At 43.6% G+C, this 19,475-nt stretch overlaps 1 long non-coding RNA gene across 3 annotated transcripts; it reads right to left on the reverse strand.

Annotated features, from left to right (window-relative positions):
• Positions 1-1,936: 1,936 nt before the first annotated feature.
• On the reverse strand, positions 1,937-19,142 carry LOC138837551 (uncharacterized). Of its 3 annotated transcripts, none has more exons than XR_011375351.1 (4): positions 19,056-19,142; positions 14,293-14,446; positions 11,275-11,416; positions 1,937-3,819 (listed from the first exon to the last, which is right to left on the reverse strand). It is a non-coding gene; the product is annotated as an uncharacterized lncRNA (long non-coding RNA). The 3 variants fall into 3 exon arrangements; XR_011375352.1 differs by lacking the exon at positions 1,937-3,819 and adding an exon at positions 4,864-4,943; XR_011375350.1 differs by lacking the exon at positions 1,937-3,819 and having other exon boundaries at positions 4,950-11,416.
• Positions 19,143-19,475: the final 333 nt, after the last annotated feature.

Raw genomic sequence — 19,475 nt, forward strand, 5'->3', positions numbered from 1 at the left:
AGATTACAGGCATACACTACCATGCTTGCTATCTCTGAAACACTAACTTTTTGTTTGGTCTGCTCTTAAACCTTAATCCTCCTATCTCCTTCTCTGGAGTGTCTAGGATTATAAGTATAAAACACTATTCTGGGCCTTTTGCTATTATTAAAAATATTCATCATAAATATACCAAAATTCTGTTAGTATTGGAACATTTGATGTGACAAAAGAGATGACGATTGACTTATATTTTACACTTACTTTTTTTTTTACAGGGCTAGTGATAGAACTTAAGACCCCACACATACCAGGGAAGAGCTCCACCATTTGGCTATATCCATTGAATTCCTACTTTAACATTTTTTTTGCCAGTCCTGGAACTGGAACTCAAGGCCTAGGCACTGTCCTGGAGCTTTGTTTGTTCAAGGCTAGCACTCTAACCCTTGAGAGACAGCCTCACTTCTAGATTTTTCTGTGTATGTGGTATTGAGGAACTGAACAACGGGCCTCATGCATGGTAGGCAAGCACTATTACTAAACCACATTCCCTGCACCTCAGATCAACTTTTAAGCAACAATTCAATTACCCAATCTAATTCCTTCCAGAAGAAGAGAAGGAGAATCAAATACCATGAGAGAATAAATGTATTTCCTCCTCTTTCCTTCACTCTTCTCTTGTGCTCTCTCTCTTTCTCTTTCACCCTCCTTCACCCATACACACAGGTATGTATAAACTATTTTGTAGAGAGATGGATTACATGTAGGAAAGAGCCAATATATGACAACAAATGTTTCAAACAGATTTTAAAAACTTATTAACAACTAAGGCAGAAAGACCAGCACACTACTATAATTAAGATACATACCAAAAATGCTAACAGAAAGGAAAACACCCATTTGAATCAGGAGACATGATTCATACACAAAGAACCAAACACAAGTCTAGAGCTTGGAGTGTCAAATCTAGCCTAGAGATGTTTTTAATTTATCTATATAGTGCCTAAACTTTTAAATGAGTTCCATGTTTAAAAACCAGTCTTCATACAAAAGTGCAAGTGTCCAATTTCCCTTGAAAACTGAAAGATCTAGCAACAAAGGCTATATAGTGACTGGTTAATAACTACTTCATGCCAAATAGCTACTGGTCCTTTTAGGCAATGCTCCTGTACCTCAAAATTGGCACTTGAATTCAATTCACTCATTTATGTTAACTTGATTAGCCCCATAGTCATCTGCAAATACCTGCCATTGAGACATACATCAGACAGTGACAGGTGAAAATGCCAGAGAGAGTGTTCAAAGGTATAAAAACAATCCATGAGAAAGCTCAAAGGTATACATGATACCAGTTGCCTGGAGCCATTAAAATACCGGGGAGAAAAAGAATCACGAGGCATGAAATCAGAAGGCAACTTTAAGATACCTTGGAGCTAAGCTGTAGGGGTGTGTGTGTGTGTGTGTGTGTGTGTGTGTGTGTGTGTGTGTGTGTGTGTGTGTGTGTGTGTGTGTGTGTGTGTGTGTGTGTGTGTGTGTGTGTGTGTGTGTGTGTGTGTGTGTGTGTGTGTGTGTGTGTGTGTGTTGTATACTATGTGTAATGCATGCACTATATGTAATACATACAAAATATATCATTGTAGAAATGTAATTCATTTAACTTCATATGATATTAAGACATACTCTGAAACAGGAAACAATGGAAATCTCTATACTTTGGTCAACACCATCTAAATTTGAATCTACATGATTAAAAATCATTTAGAGGGGCTGGCCAGGTGGCTCAGTGGTACAGTACTTGCCTTGCATGCATGAGGCCCTGGGTTCAATTCCTCAGTACCACGTAAGCAGAAAAGGCCCGAAGTGGCACTGTGGTTCAAGTGGTAGAGTGCTAGCCCTAAGCTGAAGAGTTGAGGGACAGCACCCAAGACCAGAGTTCAGGCCCCAGAACCAACCAAAAAAGAAAATAAAAGATCATCTAGAATGTGTTAGGATGGAAGACAAAGAGTTTATATTGTTTATACTGTTAATATTATTAGTAGAAGGAATGTAGATACTCTACTCTCAATAAATTCATCATCTCGCAGCAAACATAAATAAATAACAGGTAGGTGAAAGTGCAATTGCATTATTTAATGGTTTCCTAAGTTTTCTGGGTACTTTATGATGAATTGGAAAAGAGAAATATGCCAGTAAATTAAGAAAAAATAAGCCAAAGGGATTCATATTTTTAAGGAACCAAAATGCATATGCTTTGTGTCTCTCACTCCTACCATCAGGCTGCCTTTTCCCTCCTTTACCCTTCTCAGCAATCAAGGCTTACCAGCACCTTGCTCCTGCCGACCTCAACTTGGGGAATACCATGCACCCAGGCAGCACATAGCCACTGCTGATGCCTATTAAAGCTAACTCACTTTGTGAATGTCAGTTTGGAAGGAAACTATCTTGCAGAAAAGCTTATAGGCAAATCTCCAACATCAGGCTAGGTTCTCAAACAGAACTTGAGGCACTTCACAAGCTGGGCCATTTAGAGATGAGGCAGAAGATCTTGCTGGAATACCAACCTGGCCCATGTCCATCTCAACCAAAGCATCTGGTTCCCATCTGTTTCCTAAGCTAAACCTGCACAGAGATACCCTTTGAAGAAAATCTCTTTGCAATTGAACTATAGACTCAGATTATTTGCCAATTACCATGTAAGAAACAGTGGCCTCATCCTGAAAAATACTGACAAGGATCACCTTAAGTAGATGACCAAAGATACATCCAGGCAATGAGACACCAGAAATTGATATGACATAACTGAGCTTTCTCATTCAGTTATAAAATTAGGCACAAACAAACAAAGAAACCAATATGCCTAGCTGGGTTCCAGTGGCTCACCCATGGAATTCTAGCCAATAAGGAGGCTCAGATCTGAGGATGTTGGTCCAAAGCCAGCCCAGAGAGAAAAGTCTGTGACATTCATATCTCCAGTGAACACCAGAAAACTAGAAGTGGGTGCTGTAGCTCCAAGTGGTAGAGTGATAGCCTAGAACTAGCTCCAAGAGAGCACCCAGGCCCCGAGTTCAAATCCCAGGACCAGCCAAAGTAAAAAAACACCCACCCAAGTCACACTGGGAGGCTTCCCACAGGATCAGTAGCTGCCCTTTTCAAAAGTGTCAAGCTCATACTAAAGAAAAGACAGTGGAAATGTCACAGACTGGAGGAGGCAGAGGAGGGCTGACAGATCAAGGGAAAGCAGGATCCTGGATGGATCCTGAGTGGGAGTGCCAGTTCTGAGGCTTGAACTCAAGACCTGGGCACTGGCTCTTAGCTGTTTCGCTCAAGGCTGGCACTCTACCACTTGAGCCACCACTTTACTTCAGGCTTTTTGATGGTTTGTTGGAGAGAAGAGGCTCACAGACTTTCCTGCCCAAGCTAGCTTTGAAACTTAATCCTAAAATCTCAGCCTGCTGATGAGTTAGGATTACAAGCATAACCCAACAGTGCCAGCTATATTTTCTGATTTATCTTGCAATAAAAATAAAAAGATTGGGGGGGAGGGGGGAGGCTGGGAAGGGATGTGAAGGGTAAACAAAGGAGGAGGCTGCAATGCTTGGTAAGAAATGTACGCATTATCCTGCCCACGTAATTGTAACTCCTCTGTACAGTATGTTCACAAATAAAATTAAATTAAATTTAAAAAAATAAAATAAAAAGATTGTTTTCAAAATACATACTTGGGAGGGAACAAGGGAGAGGCTCTGCTAGTACTGTTGACTCTAGCCGTTTTTGTCTTATGCTACAGCTGCAGGGCAGGCCACATGGGCAGGGTGTGGTTCAGGCACAGGCTCATCCTGCCTAGAACAAGGAGGTAAAAATGAGGTGTACATAGTTCTGACAATAGCTAGTGGTCTTGTTTGGCCTTCTAGTGTAGAGAGCAGAAGGAAATAAAATGAGGAAATAATAGTTGAGGGCACAGTATGTAATCTCATTATGCCATGACAAGATATTTGTTCTTAACCTGTCAAGCAAAAGAGAAAAGGTATATGTTTCTCATCAAGGATAGATACCACCTCAGTGGTCACTTCTCAGTCCTCTTTGCAAACAAATCCCAATTTTGTCTCATCATCCATTCTGTTGGTTTCTGTGTTTACATGGGATGTCTGGTGCTGCAACTGCCAACTTGGGATGATGAACTTTAGCCTGTGGAGAATATACTCAGTATGGTCAATTCAAAAGATGGTAGGAATATAAATATAAGAAGACAGACTAGGTGCCAGTGGCTCAGGCCTGTAATCCTATCTACTCAGGAAGCTGAGATCTGAGGATCATGGTTCAAAGCCAGCCCAGGCAGGAAAACCTGTGAAACTCTTATCTCCAATAAACCACCAGAAAATCAGAAGTGGCCCTGTGGCTAAAGTGGTAGAGTGCTAGCCTTGAGCTGAGTTGCTCAGGGACAAAGCCCAGGCCCAGAGTTCAAGCCCCATGGCTCACAAAACAAAAGACAAAAAAAGAAGACAGTACTGAGCCACTGAATTAATGAATTCTACCGTCTCCCTTGTGCTATGGTTATTATTTTTTTTCTTTTTTTTTTGCCAGGGCTGAGGACTGAACTCAGGGCCTTGCACACGTGCCAGGCTTGCACCCTTCCCCTGGATAACCCCCCAGCCCCACTGTGGTTATTATTATGTGAAATAATAAATCTTCCTCTCACTGAAATGAGTTAGGCCTTCTAAAATTACACCTAAAAGCAACCAAAATTATGCTTGAGTCCTAAGGGAAAATAAAAGGCATCTAGAAGTAATACAAGAAGAAAAATATAGGTTAAAAAAATAAAATAAAGGCTAAAATGCATTATGTGCGTAGGGCTCTGAAAAATCTCCCAGGCCTGAAGAAACTCACCTGGAGTTTCAGAAGCCAGCTCCAATTTACATTTAACCATCTAAGTCTAGTTGCTATCAAGTTCTTAGAGGCAGTGATCCCTGAGAAGAGGAAGAAAAATGAAAGGGAAATAAAATTGAACAACTGCCAGTGGAGAAACCAGCTTTACATGATCCATTTCCTTCCAGGGAATCTCTATTTGTCTGAAGAGAATTTCTTCATCAGATCCCTGGCCCCAAGTCAGAGACAGGTATATGAGGAGGAGACAGGACAGGGCAGCCTAAGATGGACAGTGACTCATCTGGAATGGAAGAAAGAGCTAGCATGTGGCAGAGACTGAGCCCAAAGCTAAGCCTGACTCGATCCAGAACCTTCCCAATGCACTGTCATGCCAGAAATGAAAGCCAAGCTGCAAAGCCACCAAGAGCTGCTTCTAAGCCATTCTGAAAAGTGCCCACATTCACCCAGGCGTCTCACCAGAGACCCCAGGTATAGTCCAGCAGAGCACTTGAAAGCAGAAACCCAAGAAGCAAAGCAGGTGGCCTGCATCCAAATTCAAGAAATGTAACTCACTCAATTGTCACTGTGGCCAGGCCTGAGATTTCCAGTCAGTCCCCTACACTCTAGCCTGAGGACAGTACCTATTAGGATGAGACCATATAAGACATGGATGAAGGCCCTGTCTGACTGCCACTGCCATTAAGAACAGCATTATAGATGGGTGCCCATGGCGCATGCCTGTAATCCTAATCAGGATGCTGAGATCTGAGGACCATGCTGTGAAGCCATCCTAGGCAGAAAAGTCAATGAGGCTCCTTATCTCCAATAAAGCAACAAAAAAGCCAGAAGTGGAGCTATGACTCAAGTAGCAGAGTGCTAACCTTGAGCAAAAAGCTGAGGGACAACTTCTAGGATGGTGGTGTGGGGAAAGACTAATACCACAAGCCCCTTTAGGACAGGTGCTCTCACTTATGCCCATTTCCTTCAGAGCATTGCATAGCCCTCACCTTACTGACTTGCCTCTCCCTGTTTTAACACAGGATATTCACTTGGCCAGTCTATCTTGCAGCATCCCTAGCAAAGCAGCTTTTTCTCTGGGGTTTAACCAAGGAGCCAATACTGTCTGTGATTGGTTAACTGTGCACAGTCCAGAATCAATGATACCTGGGGTCCATCTGGCTTGGCCATCTACTGTTGTAGCTTACAGCGTATTGTTCAACACTTCTGTTTTCTTATAATAGTTCTTGCTCATGGGTCCTAACGGTCACAATAAAATAACTAATAGGGTTACTTGTGTACACACACACACACACACACACCACTGCAACAGTACTACAAGGGAAACAAGGCAACTCAACAGGGAGCTTCAGGATTCAAACATCTACCACATCCTAAGTATTTCCTGTTCCTTCTTAAGTAATTATTAATATTATTCCTATTTTGGTGCAAGTACTGGAGAGTGAACTCAGAGCTGGGACACTGAGCCCCACTCAACTGGGGACTGAACTATCCCTAAGCTTTTTTGTTTTTGTTTTTTGTTTTGGGTCTGGTCATGGGGCCTGAACTCTGGGCCTGTGCACTGTCCCTTAGCTCTTCAGATCAAGGCTAGCACTCTACCACTTGAGCCACAGCACCACTTCTGGCTTTTTTCTTTTATTACTTATGTGGTGCTGAGGAATGGAACTAGGGCCTCATGCATGCAAGACAAGCGCTCTACCACTGAGCCACCTTCCTAGCCCCTCCTTAAGCTTTTTCTGCTCGAGGCTAGTGCTCTACCACTTGAGCCACAGCACCACTTCTGGCTTTTTTCTTTTTTTACTTATGCGATGCTGAGGAATGGAACCAGGGCCTCATGCATGCAAGACAAGCGCACTACCACTGAGCCACCTTCCTAGCCCTTCCTTAAGCTTTTTCTGCTCGAGGCTAGTGCTATACCATTTGAGCCATACCTCCAGTTCTGGCTTTTTGCAGGTTAATTGGAGATAAAGAGCCTCACAGACTTTTCTTTCCAGGCTGGCTTCAAACCAGGACCCTCAGATCTCAGACTCCTGAATTGCTAGGATTACAGTGGTGAGCCACCCGCACCTGGGTACAATCTGTTTTTTGAATGTTTTTTTGAATGTTTTTTATATCTATTAGATATGGAGATTAGGAATCTCTGCTGCTCTCTTTTTTTCTTAGCTGTATTTTCTTTTTCTTAGCCCCTTCCTTAAATGATTCTTTATTATTTATTTATTTATTTATTTTTATTTATTTATTTTTTGGTCAGGGGTCCTGAACTCTGAGCTTGGGCACTATCCCGCAGCTCTTCAGCTCAAGGCAAGTGCTCTACTGCTTGAGTCACAGTGCCACTTCTGGGTTTCTAGTGGTTTATTGGAGATGAGAGCATCATGGACTTTCCTGCCTGGGCTGGCTTTGAACCATGATCCTCAGATCTCAGCCTCCTGAGTAGCTAGGATTACAGGTATGAGCCACTGGCGCCCAGCCCTTAAACAATTGATTCCCTATCTGGTAAGAGGAACAATGATTTCACCTCCTAATGAGTAGGTTGTCACAGATAGCAGTCTGTGAGCATGAGACCTGGCATATAATAACTACTTACTGAAACAGGCATGACCTGTAAGGGCAGAAAGAAAAGGAGCTAATGAAGGGGACTCCAGGAGTACAAGGCAGCTCTTCTCTGATAACACTAAGAGCTCCCAGAGGTCAGGGATAGAATCCTCAGATCTATGACCCCACATGGACAATAGGCTGATTCTCTACATATCTGATTTCACAGCGATCTTAGTACCAAGAGTGGCTCCTTTGTGCCAGGACAGGAAGGAAGGAAGAGGACGGGGGGGCCATAGACAGGCAGCTCCTGAAACAGATCACCAGGTGACAAAATGAAGACAAGAGTATAATCAGGAGACCATCACATCCTCTGCAAGCTTCTCCCACCAGAGGCCAGCAGCAGAGGAAGGCAGACAGCCCACTGTGGGTGAACATGAGCACCACACTGGGAAGGCCCAGAATGGTGAACCAAAGAAATATAGGAAGGGGAGAGCTTTGGAGATGTATATCAGCTCTGACTTTTACCAATCTTGAGATTGCTCCTCATGGTCCTCAATTTCCTTATCTGTACAAGGTGGAAAATTATCATCTTGATCAAATACAAGGACAGGGGAGCCCTTGTTCCAAAGAGAGACATAAATGGTAGTCATGTTATGGAGATTTTTTTTCTGAAGGTAAAAACTAACCTCCTAGCCAGATACTAGTGGCTAATACCTGAAATCCTAGCTACTCAGGAGGCTAAGATCTGAGGATCATGGTTTTCAGCCAGCTCAGAAAGAAAGGTAAGTCTTTGAGACACATAGCTCCAAATAACCACCAAAAAGCCAGATGTGGAGCTGGGACTCAAGTGGTAGAACACCAGCCTTGAGGAAAAACAAACAAACAAAATCTCCTGGCCTTGCATTTAAGACCTAGCCCTGCATTCAAGCCCTAGGATCCGCAAGAAGGAAAAAAGGAGGAAAAAAAAAAAAACTCTCCTCAAACAAGAATACAAGCTAAGAGGTTTTCAGCTGAATGCAACTAAAATAAAAATGGGAGAGCCCGTTGTTTCCTGAGGATGACTATTTATGAGGCCAATTTCATTTTCAAGTGCTAATGAGTCCCCAAAGCAGACCCATGTACAGCCTGGAGTCCAGAAGAGTGGGAAGACACCCAACCCAAACTTTGTGGAAGCTCCAAGGACACTTGTGGCGCTCAATCAGAGTGTAATGATCAGAGCAATAATCTAAATAATGAACAAGATAAAGTGTGGTGGAGGGGAGGAGAGAGAAGATACAGGTGGAAAGGAATAGTACTTAAGTTTTTTGTATTTCCTCAAGACAAACTTCTGTCTGGAATAGATTAATTCCATCTATATATTAATGTGGATTACTAATTAATGAGTTAAAAATGCTTTCAACACAAGAAGTGCTAAGAAAATGCTTAAAAATAATGAGTCTCTGGGTATGTCTCCAAAAGAAATATGCTAGCTTCTGTAATTTTCTCTCTCTCTTGTAACATTTAAAATGTTATGGTTTGCCAGGCATTGGTGGCTCCTGCCTGTAATCCCAGCTACTCAGGAGGCTGAGATCTGAGAACCGAGGTTCAAAGCCATCCCAGGAAGGAAAGTCCGTGTGACTACTATCTCCAATAAACCACTAGAAAACCTGAAGTGGCACTGTGGCTCAAGCAGTAGAGTTCTCGCCTTGAGCTGAAGAGCACAAGGACAGTGTCCCAGCCCAGAGTTCAAGCCTCACAACCAACCAAAAAAAAATATTATGGTTTGAAGGAAATGGAAGGGAATCATGGAAATTCACTTAAAGCACAAAATCAGGAAATTGGAAAGCCTGGTCAGGTAACTAACTTCCTTGAAGTCCTATGAACACTATCAATGCACATTCCCCAGTGCGCTGAGAGCGCTGTTGCACACATCTGAGCTGCAGTTCATTCTTGGGATACTTGAGCATAGATGATGTCTTGAGTGTCTTCATAGCCCTGCCACACAACACTTTACCAGGTGCACAGCAAACAGTCAATAATATGTTACATCACCAGGTCTTCTCAAAAGAGATGGGCATGCCTAACTATGCAGGAAGCTGAGATCTAAGGATAGAAGTTCAAATCCAACACAAACAGAAACATCAAAGAGACCCTTACCTCTAATGCATCAGCAAAACCCTAAATTGGAGGTATGGCTTAAGTGGTAGAGTACCAGCCTTGAATGAAAAAGCTAAAGGACAGCACCCAGGCATTGAGTTTAAGCTCTAGTACTGACACAGAAAGAGATAGATTGGGAGGTGGGGGGGGGGGGGGAGTAAAGTTTAAAAAAGGAAGAAAAAGATTTTTGGCATTGGAGAACTATGAAGGCCCACGGACTAGGTGATCAAGGTCAAATTGACAGTGAAAATACATCAACTTTGTGCTAAGAATGGCATTTACTTCTCTGGTTTTCTCCTCCCAAATCCATGAACTTCAATCTAAAATCAAAAACACATGAGATGAATCCCAACAGATTCTAAAGCATGTCTGACTAGGGCTCCTCAAAACCATCCAAGCTGCCCCCAAACAAGGGCAGTGTCAGAAGCTGTCACAGCCAAGAGGAGCCCAAGAAGCCATAGCAACTCAATGTGAAGAGGTTTCCTGGAAGGATTTTACAGAAGTAGAAACAAGCCTGAGAAGACCCAGAGCCCAGCTAAAGTCTCACAGACAGAGCAGGAACCCCAACCTTCCCTCATATCCACTTGGTGAAAAGATTCTCACTGACAAGCTGATGATGCTTTCTTTACATGTACAGTGACAAGACCTTTGTAAATTTGTCACTGAAATGCAATTCTCAGAAGTGGTGCTGTGCCTCAAGAGGTAGAGCGCTGACCTTAAGCTGAAGAGCACAGGGACAGCGCTCAGGCAAAGAGTTTAAGCCTCACGACCACCACCAAAACAACCAAAAAACAACTAATAATCCTAAAATGCAATTCTCCTTCTCTGGAAACCCCAACTTCTCTTGAACACAAGTCCTGTATAATTTGGCACTGAAGCACCTCATGGACCTCAGAGCATCATGTAGCGAGAGTCAAAACTGAGGCCCAAAGTGGGAGCCAGTGTTTTCCCAATTTCTAGTTTAGGATCTGGTGCTCTACTTGGGCTGATGCTTCAACACTGGCCAGATCCAAAACTCTCCCTTCTATCCTGCACACACCAAGAACCAGTTTAGGACTCTGGGATAAATTCAAAGACCAGCTTCTGGTCTTTGCTAGCATTGTGGCTGGTGTGGTGCAAGGACATATGTGTGGAAAGTGGTTTGGTATTTAGCTACATGTCCTTTTGCCATGGGACACTATGCCAGGGCCACACAGAAAGTCCATCCCTGGCAGGGTAAGGATCCAGACATAAACACACAGCTTTCAAGGGGCTAGGAAGGTGGCTCAGTAATAGAGTGCTTGCCTCACATGCATGAGAACTTGGGTTCAATTCCTCAGCACCACATAAACAGAAAAAGCTGGAAGCAGCAAGTGGTAGAGTGCTGGCCTTGAGCTGAAGAGCTAAGGGACAGCACCCAGGTCCAGGGTTCAAATACCAAGACTGGAAAAAAAACACAAAAACAAACAACCACCACCACAACAAACAAAAACAGCTTCCAACTAGGGTGTGTGGAAAAGGCAAAGTTCTGCAGGCTGGCGAGGTGGCTGCATTTCCTTCCCCTGTGTGGGCCCCATCCATCAGCCTCCCTGAGGGATCTCAGCTACTTGTAGGGCACATTTTCTAAATGTGAACCTGTTTTTCTTATGAGAATCAAAGTGCTCCAACTAACTGCAAGATCATAAATACTCAAAAGTGACTGTTAATAGCAGTGGCAGTTTGCAAAATACCAAATGGCAGCAAGAAGTGGATGTCATAACTTACTTCTTTGCTCTCCCATGTTCACAGAGGTGTTATGCAGGGTGTTTTTTTTTTCCTGGTGGTTCTCTTTTTTGTTTTGTTTTTTAAGTGATGAGATCTTCTTTCAAGTAGGTTCACAGGGGCTCCCTGGGACTTCAGGCAGATACTAAAAAGAAAACCAAAGAAGCCTACAATTCCAAGCCTAAAAGCTAATTTAAAAAATATGCCTAATATCCCAATGCTAGTGGCGCATACCTGTAATCCTAGCTACTCAGGAGGCTAAGATCATTAAATTATGGTTCATGGCCAATGCAGGCAGGGAAATCTATGAGACTCTTATCTCTAATTAACTAGAAAGAAATGTAGGAAGTAGAGGTATAGCTTTCGTGGTATAGCACCAGCCCTGCATGAAAGAAGCTAAGTTTACCATTCTTTTACACATGAAAAAAATCAGGTCCCAAAAGGTCATTTGTCCAGGCCACTCAGCTACAGGACAAATTGGGAGATGTGAACAGAAGGTATCTAACTTTAGAACTCAGGGCATGGCTCTCACCCTGCTACATTCCCAGTCAAAGCAGACCAAAGAAGGATGGAGGACCTCAGCAAAAACCATCCCTGTGGCCATGTATTGTGGTACTCAGGAAACAGAGGCAAGAAGAACACTAAGAGTATGAGGTAAACATGGGCTACATAGACAGATCCTGTCTTAGAAAAACAATCCTTGTGCACAGGAGCAGCCTAGGGACTATGTGAGTATCACATTATGGGAACCTGTCATTATTAGCTCAATGAACAAAAGGATAAACTTTTAGAAAATAGCCAAGATCCCTATATGAAATGGTGGACATAGAGGCCTAGTTTTGCCACCCACTGTCTTTTTGGCCTTTGTTCCTTTATCACTTAAATGGTGCAAATACCACCTTCTCATTGTTAAGACAATTTTGGTGAGCTCACATATGTGAAAAGTTCTTTGAAAAACACAAAGTGCTGTATAAATTGTGTTATTAATGAAAATCTCTAAAAATTAAGTCAAGTTGCTAAAATTCATTCTCTCAGATCCCTTTTCCAGAGGCAGAAAGTGAGGTGAAAAGAGATGAAAATAACTTGCCTAAAGTTCCAACATTGAGAAGGAATGTCACATACATGGCAGGAGGTCTGGAGTGTCATTTGTTCTTCCTGCCCTCCAGTCCATCCTGTTTACCACTGCACACACACATGCAAATACACACACACACACACACACACACACACACACACACACACACACTCCCCTCTTTAGCAAACAAAGGTGCTGGGCAAGTAATTGCTAGGCCTCAGAAGGAGGACACTAGCACTTCTAGTGTCACTGCTGTGACCTTTGACCAAGAGGAGAACTTTCAGCACTAGAACAGAGCTTCTCCCATACAGATAACATTGGGGAGAGCAGAGGGTCAGCAGCCCAGTACTACTGCCAACAGTAAGGAAATAACTCCAAGTTCCTCGTACTTGCAGAATCCTACACACTAGACCATTTTCCTCGGTCCCCATCTCCTCTATTTTCTGACATTCAGTAACATTGTAGAAGGATAAGTTACAGAATCCTACAATCAGGGTTCATAGGAACTCAGATCCTAAGGATTGCCTACTCTAACTCCTCCCATCTGGCATTCCAATTTCCTCCAGTTTCAACTTTGAATTCTTCCAAGGATGGGGAGCTCACTACTTCAGGACCAGCTGACACTCCCACACACTTACCGAGATTCCATGATAGAGCAAGCACACAATGTAGCAGGGATGAGGCACATGAACCTTCCTCAGGACTAGCCACAGGGTAGAGGGGCCCAGTACAAAGTGACAACACAGCACCTTTTGTTCAAATATTAATACTTTCCAGATAGCAACAGGAGAAGGTTAAACTAAGAATAAGCCTTTTTCTGCGTCAGCCCTAGAAATTGAACTCAGGGCCTGGCACTGCCCTGGAACTTATTTTGCTCTAGGCTAGCACCCTACCATTGAACCATAGCACCACTTCTAGTGTTTTGTTGTTGTTGGTTGTGGGGCTTGAACTCTGGGCCTGGGCACTATCCTTCAGCTCTTCCGCTCAAGGCAAGCACTCTACCATTTAAGCTACTGTGCCACTTCTGGTTTTCCAGTGGCTTACTGGAGATAGGAGTCTCATGGCCTCTCCTGTCCAGGCTCACTTTGAACCTTGATCCTCAGATGCAGCCTCCTGAGTAGGTAGGATTACAAGTGTGAGCCACCAGCACTTGGCCACTTCCAGCTTTTCCTTGGCTAACTGGAAATAAATGTCTCATGGACTTTCCTGCCTGGGCTGGCTTCAAAACAATGATCCTCAGGTCTCAGTCTCCTCAACAGCTAAGATTACAGGCATGAGAGACTAGCGCCCACCCTAATTACAAGCCTCTGTGCCTCTGCATTGCTTCTGATATTAAATTCAGTGGGCCTGAATTCATCTATTGGCTAATACTACTAGTCATTTACTTAGTTGAGGTAATGATATCAATTTCTGGGGCATAAATAAGTTAACTATTTAGGAATCTTAGAATTCAGAGTAAACACCATTTTTGTGCCTCAAATACTACAAGTTGCATTTTAAGATGTGCAATGAGGGGATGGGAAGGTGGCTCAGTGGTAGAGTGCTGGTTTTGCATGCATAAGGCCCTGGGTTTGATCCTCAGCACCACATAAGAGAAAAAGCCAAAAGGGGCACTGTGGCTCAAATGGCAGAGCACTAGCCTTGAGATGAAGATCTGAGGGATAAGGAGATGTGAGGGCAGGGATGGGAGGGGAAAAACAAAGGAGGAGGCAACAATACTTGATAAGAAATGTACTTATTACCTTGCTCATGTAATTCTAACCCCTCTGTACGGTATTTTCACAATAAAAAAATATTAAAAAAAAAAAAAAAAAGCAGAGGGATAGTGCCCAGGCCCAGAATTCAGGTTCCATGACCAAAAAAAAAAAAAAGTGCACTGAAATGCATGCTAAAGTTACACACTTAGGTACAGAAAGAGTTTGAGGAGTAAGTAATCTGTACATCACCTCATTCAAAGCTGCAGACTGCTCTTCAGCTGCTGGCTCCTGACACCTCTGCAGACCATGAAGGCACCAGGCAAGAAGAATCACAGCCATCACTGAGGCTGGAGCCAGTTTTGTGGGATCCAGTGTTGAGTTGCTGGAAGGCAGGGAGAGGCTCCTTAAAAAATATGAAATTAAGGCACTGTCAGAATACATCAGTAAGTGATGACATGTCACCCCATCTGGACTGTCCCATTGCAAGATCCCCAGCACCACCGAAGAGGAGGATCCACCAATATATCAGATGGCCAACTGTTAAGAGATTCTCAGAGTGGAAGGAAGGGGGCTCAGGCCTATGGTGAATATGACACTGGCCACCACCCAAACTCAGCGTGTTAAAAGTTATGGATTAGATTGAACTGGTAAAGAAAGTAGAGCTAGATTGGTACTGGTGACTCACACCTGTCATCCAAGCTAGTCAGGAGGCTGAAGGCTGACAATCATGATTTAAAGGCAGTCTCTTCAGAAAAGTCCATGAGCCTCTTATCTCCAATGAAACAGAAAAAAAGCTGGAAGTGCAGGTGTGGCTCAAGTGGGAGAACATCAGCCTTGAGAAAAAAAGCTTGGTTGACAAAGTGATGCCTGGAGTTCTAGTCTCAACTCCAGAAGGGGAAAAAAAGGAAGGAAGGAAATGGGAAGGGGAGAGGGGGCAAGGGGATGAGGGAAGAGGAGGGAAAGAAGGAAGGAAGGAAGGAAGGAAGGGAGGAAGGGAGGAAGGGAGGAAGGGAGGAAGGGAGGAAGGGAGGAAGGGAAGAAGGGAGGAAGGGAGGAAGGGAGGAAGGGAGGAAGGGAGGAAGGGAAGAAGGGAGGGAGTGAGGGAAGAGGAATCCAGGACACAAGAACTATCCTGGGATATGGAAGGGGCTAGTGTGGATATGAGACATTGAAGAGTTAAAAGTGGCTTCGTTTAGAAGCAGTAACCCTTCTGCTGCTCATATTAACCTTAGGCCCACCTGAATTGCAGAAACCGTCTTGTTTGTGCTGAAACTGCTAAACCATAGATTACTTGAACAAAGCTACTTTGAAGTCAGGCCCCACTTTGTACTATAGCTGGCCTTGGGTCCCCACAAACTTCAGGAGATGACCAAGCTGGCCCAAGATAAACAGACCCTGTGAACAAACCCAGACCACCAATTATCCCAGCTACAGCTTATCAGAACCCAACTAGCCAGGAAACTCCCTGCTAAGCTTTAACTGCTCTGGAATGCCCTTTAAGACCCAGCCAGTTTGATAACTCCCTACAACCCCTTATTGCCTTGGAATGCCCTGCTGACACCTCTTGTTGCCTTAAATTTGTCAGTCTGTGATTTCTTTTTTTTCTTCTCCTTTTATCCCTTTGTAGTTTTTGCCTTTATAAACACTGTGAAATTTCAGCTCGGGGCTTCCTCCTAAGTTCTGCTGAGTCAGTGTGTGGGACAAAGCCGGAGCTGCAGCCCACCTGAATAAAGCCTTGCTTTTGAAGTGATCTTCTTGGTGGGGGTCCTGCAACAGGCGTACAACCACATGAGTTTGAGTTCCAGCCAAGCCTGGGTGGGAGAAGCTACTCTGCCTGCAACCTTTTTCTCACCAATGCCCCAAGCACTATTGCTTCTCCATATATTTGCTTATACTTGCTTTCTCTAGTTCTGAAGACAGAAATCAAACCCAACTCAGCTTAGCACCTGCTAGCTAGGAGCTTCAATTGTATTCTCCCCAATGTATCCTGGGGAGTATTTCCATCGGGTCTTGCCATTCTGGTCCACTGTAACAGCCCAGCCTTGATGCCTAGCCCTGAGGGCAGAGATGGGGGAACACCCTGACATCTTGATTGTCCTTTTCAGAAACATGGCAGGCACTTGACCAGTCACAGATTGATGAGTGACTGCTCCACAATGCCAGAGGTGAAGAAGGGCTGGGGTACAAAGACTGACTGGAGTAGCATTCTGAAAAAGCCATAATCTCTGGGAAGTAGAAGTGTGGCTCCAGTAGGAGAGAACTAGTAATGTGCAAAAAGCTAAGTGGGAAGCCCTGAGCTCAAGCCCCAGTACCAGCTCCAATCAATCAATGAGAAAAGAGCTACAATGTGCTCTCAGTGCCACTGGTGATGTGCAGGATAACCCAGCACCAGGGCTTTGGTGCCACACACTGTCTCTAAGAAGCCAGCAGAGATAGCAGACACCATGTCCTTTTTGCTGAGCTTCCTGTAACACAGACTCTTGCAGGAGCAGCCTAAATTCATTTCTTTTTCATTTCCTTGGAACACCACTGCTGCTAAACTAGGACAAATCCTAGAACAGGCCACCCACCTGCCCACCCACCTGTAAGGCAACATGGATTTAACCTGACACCAGGAGATCTCATCTGAGAGCATCCAATTATCAAAGCCAATTATCAAAGCCAAAAAAAGTTAAAAAAAAAAAAGCCCAGGACACAAAGGATAAATCTGGAGTGAAGATGTGCTCCTTCTTGCCAGGCCCAAAGAAACATAGGTCCCATGGTTTCCTTACTTACAATAACTAGTATATGTCAGGGACAAGCAGAAAAGGTCAAAAGCTATGTACATATGACCAAATAAGATGATGTCAAGCGAAATGAACCCCAAGATAGGGACACAAGTTTTGTCTTTTTCTTTCTTGCTATGGTTTCTAACGTATTTATAATGTACCATGTGATTTTTTTTTTGTTTCTTTGTATGTTCTTCCCCCAAGGTATACCCCCTGTTTTCACTGTATTTGATGTCAATGCCCTGTATCTTGTATATACAGTTTTCTAATTTGGGGAGGGAAAGGGAAAAAACAAAATATTTAAATAGGGATACAGGTTGATCCATTGTAACAATGAGATGTACAAGACACTATGTTGAAAAATGAACTTTACAATTTAGGCATGGGTAGGGGGTGTGGGGGTTATGGAGCGTATTTGTGGAGGTGGGAAGGAAGGGATGGTAGGGGAAAAGCAAAAGAGGAGGCAGCAATGCTTGATAAGAAATGTACGCATTACCTTACTCATGTAACTCAACCCCTCTGTACAGCATTTGTACAATAAAAAATGTATTAAAAAAAAGATGTGCTCCTTCTCATCAATAATGCTCTTAAGCATTTAGGTGTTTTCATATCTATTACTTCAACTATTCTTATAAAATTTTCCTGAAAATACTCCAAATTATAGAGCTCAGAGATAATTGTCCTCATTTTACAGATAAGGGCATTGAGGTTCAGAAAGGCTCAGAAAGTGGGCTGGTGCAGGGTTCAAGTAGTAGAGCAACTGAATAGTAAGCAGCAGGCTCTGACTTCAAATGCTAGTACAACCAAAAAAGAGACAGAGGAAGGAAGGCATGGAGGGAAGGGGAGGGAAGGAAGGAAGGGGTCAGAGCTGACATGAAAGGAGGGTAATGAATGATCCCACACTCTAACCACTCTACAATATTCTCTATTCTGCATTCTAAAGAAGTTTGAAAGAGGGGCTGGGAAGATGGCTCAGTGGTAGAGTGCTTGCCTTGCATGCCTGAGGCCCTGGGTTCGATTCCTCAGCACCACATAAGCAAAAAGAAAAAAGCCAGAAGTGGTGCTGTAGCTCAAGTGGTAGAGTGCTAGCCTTGAGCTGAAGAGCTGAGGGACAGCGCCCAGGCCCAGAGTTCAGGCCCCACAACCGGACCCAAAAAAAAAAAAAAAAAAAAAAGAAGTTTGAAAGAATGGTTTGATAGTACCTACTACAGTTTCAACTGTCAAGGGCCTTTGCTTGCTAGGCTGGTACTCTACCAAAGACTGGTACACTACCACTTGAACCATACTTCCAGTACTGCCTTTTCCTGTTTTTTTCAAGACAGGAGTCTATTCACATCTTTTTTTTTTTTAAATGGATACTGGTACTTGGGCTTGGACTTAAGGCCTTGTGCTCTCACTTGTCATTTTTCCTCAACTCTGCTGTTCTTGAACCACACCTCCACTTCTGGCTTTTTAATAGTTAAACAGAGAGAAAAGTCTCACAGATTTTTCTGCCTAGGCTGGTTTCACACTGTGATCCTCAGATCTCAGCCTCCACATTAGCTAAGATTATAGGCATGAGCTACCAATGTCCACCTTTTATCTATTTTTCTAGAGCAGCTCCAGGGACTCCTTGAGATTTATCTGCCAAGTAAGAAAGTTTTATTCCTAGGAAAATTCTGTCCCCATGTTCTCAGAGCCTGTCACTACCTCCCCCACAGCCTATGGGAACCTTGTCCCAGACTCCCTATGTTAGCAAAATGAGCTCCCTTCCCATAGTTTAATACACTCCTTCTCCTCTCCACAGCTGAGCATGCTCCCTTCTTAGGCAACACTAGGCCCATTTAAAAACACAGTAAATAATCAGCCTCCACAAACTTAAGATGGCATTTCTCTGGAGCAGCTACAACCATATAAGGCAACAAGAGCCCCTTAGTGTGACCTTCAGGTCTGGGCAGATGCAGGGCCTCTTATCTATTATTTGGACAGCAGCCTAGTCTGCCATGATGAAGCCCCTGGCCCTCACCAGGGTCACTACCTCCTAGTCACTTGTATCACCTCTTAATCCTCCTAGGTTATACAGGTCACCTCAGAAAATACCAGATGATTCTTCTCACTGCTACCCTGTGAGAAGGGGTCTTGCCAGCCCCCCTCCCAGCAATAAACCTACCTTTGTTCTCTGTACCTACCTGTCTCGTGGTTCTCTGACAAAGTGCAAATACTGCTCTTTTTACCTAAAAATCATTTACCATCCCTCTAAATTACCTATACTCCCCAACTCCATGGTGCAGAGCATAGGTGAAGTGATTTCTGTTTTTAAATCTCATTGGATTGTGGGTTGATCACCTCCTATGGTTCTTCCAACTACAAAATAGGATGAGTATATCTTTGTCTCCAGTTGGTTGATCTCAGCAGACTTAAACCTTTGGAAAGAAAAAGGGTTTCTCTTCACCTTATGTGCTTTTCAGAGACCACTTTTATAGTAAGTGGTCTGTTTAGTTCCTTAACAGTATTCTTAATTGTTGGGTGCCAGTGGTTCACACCTGGAATCCTAGCTACTCAGGAGGCTGAGATATGAGGATGGCAGTTTGAAAACAACCTGAGACGTCTGTGAGACCTTACCTCCAATTAACCACCAAAAGTCAGAAATAGAGATGGGCCTCAAATGGTAGAGCATCAACCTTT

Source organism: Dipodomys merriami, unplaced genomic scaffold (assembly GCF_024711535.1).
Source record: "Dipodomys merriami isolate MVZ:Mamm:240054 unplaced genomic scaffold, mDipMer1.0.p SCAF_2702, whole genome shotgun sequence".
In the NCBI taxonomy this organism is placed as follows: domain Eukaryota; kingdom Metazoa; phylum Chordata; class Mammalia; order Rodentia; family Heteromyidae; genus Dipodomys; species Dipodomys merriami.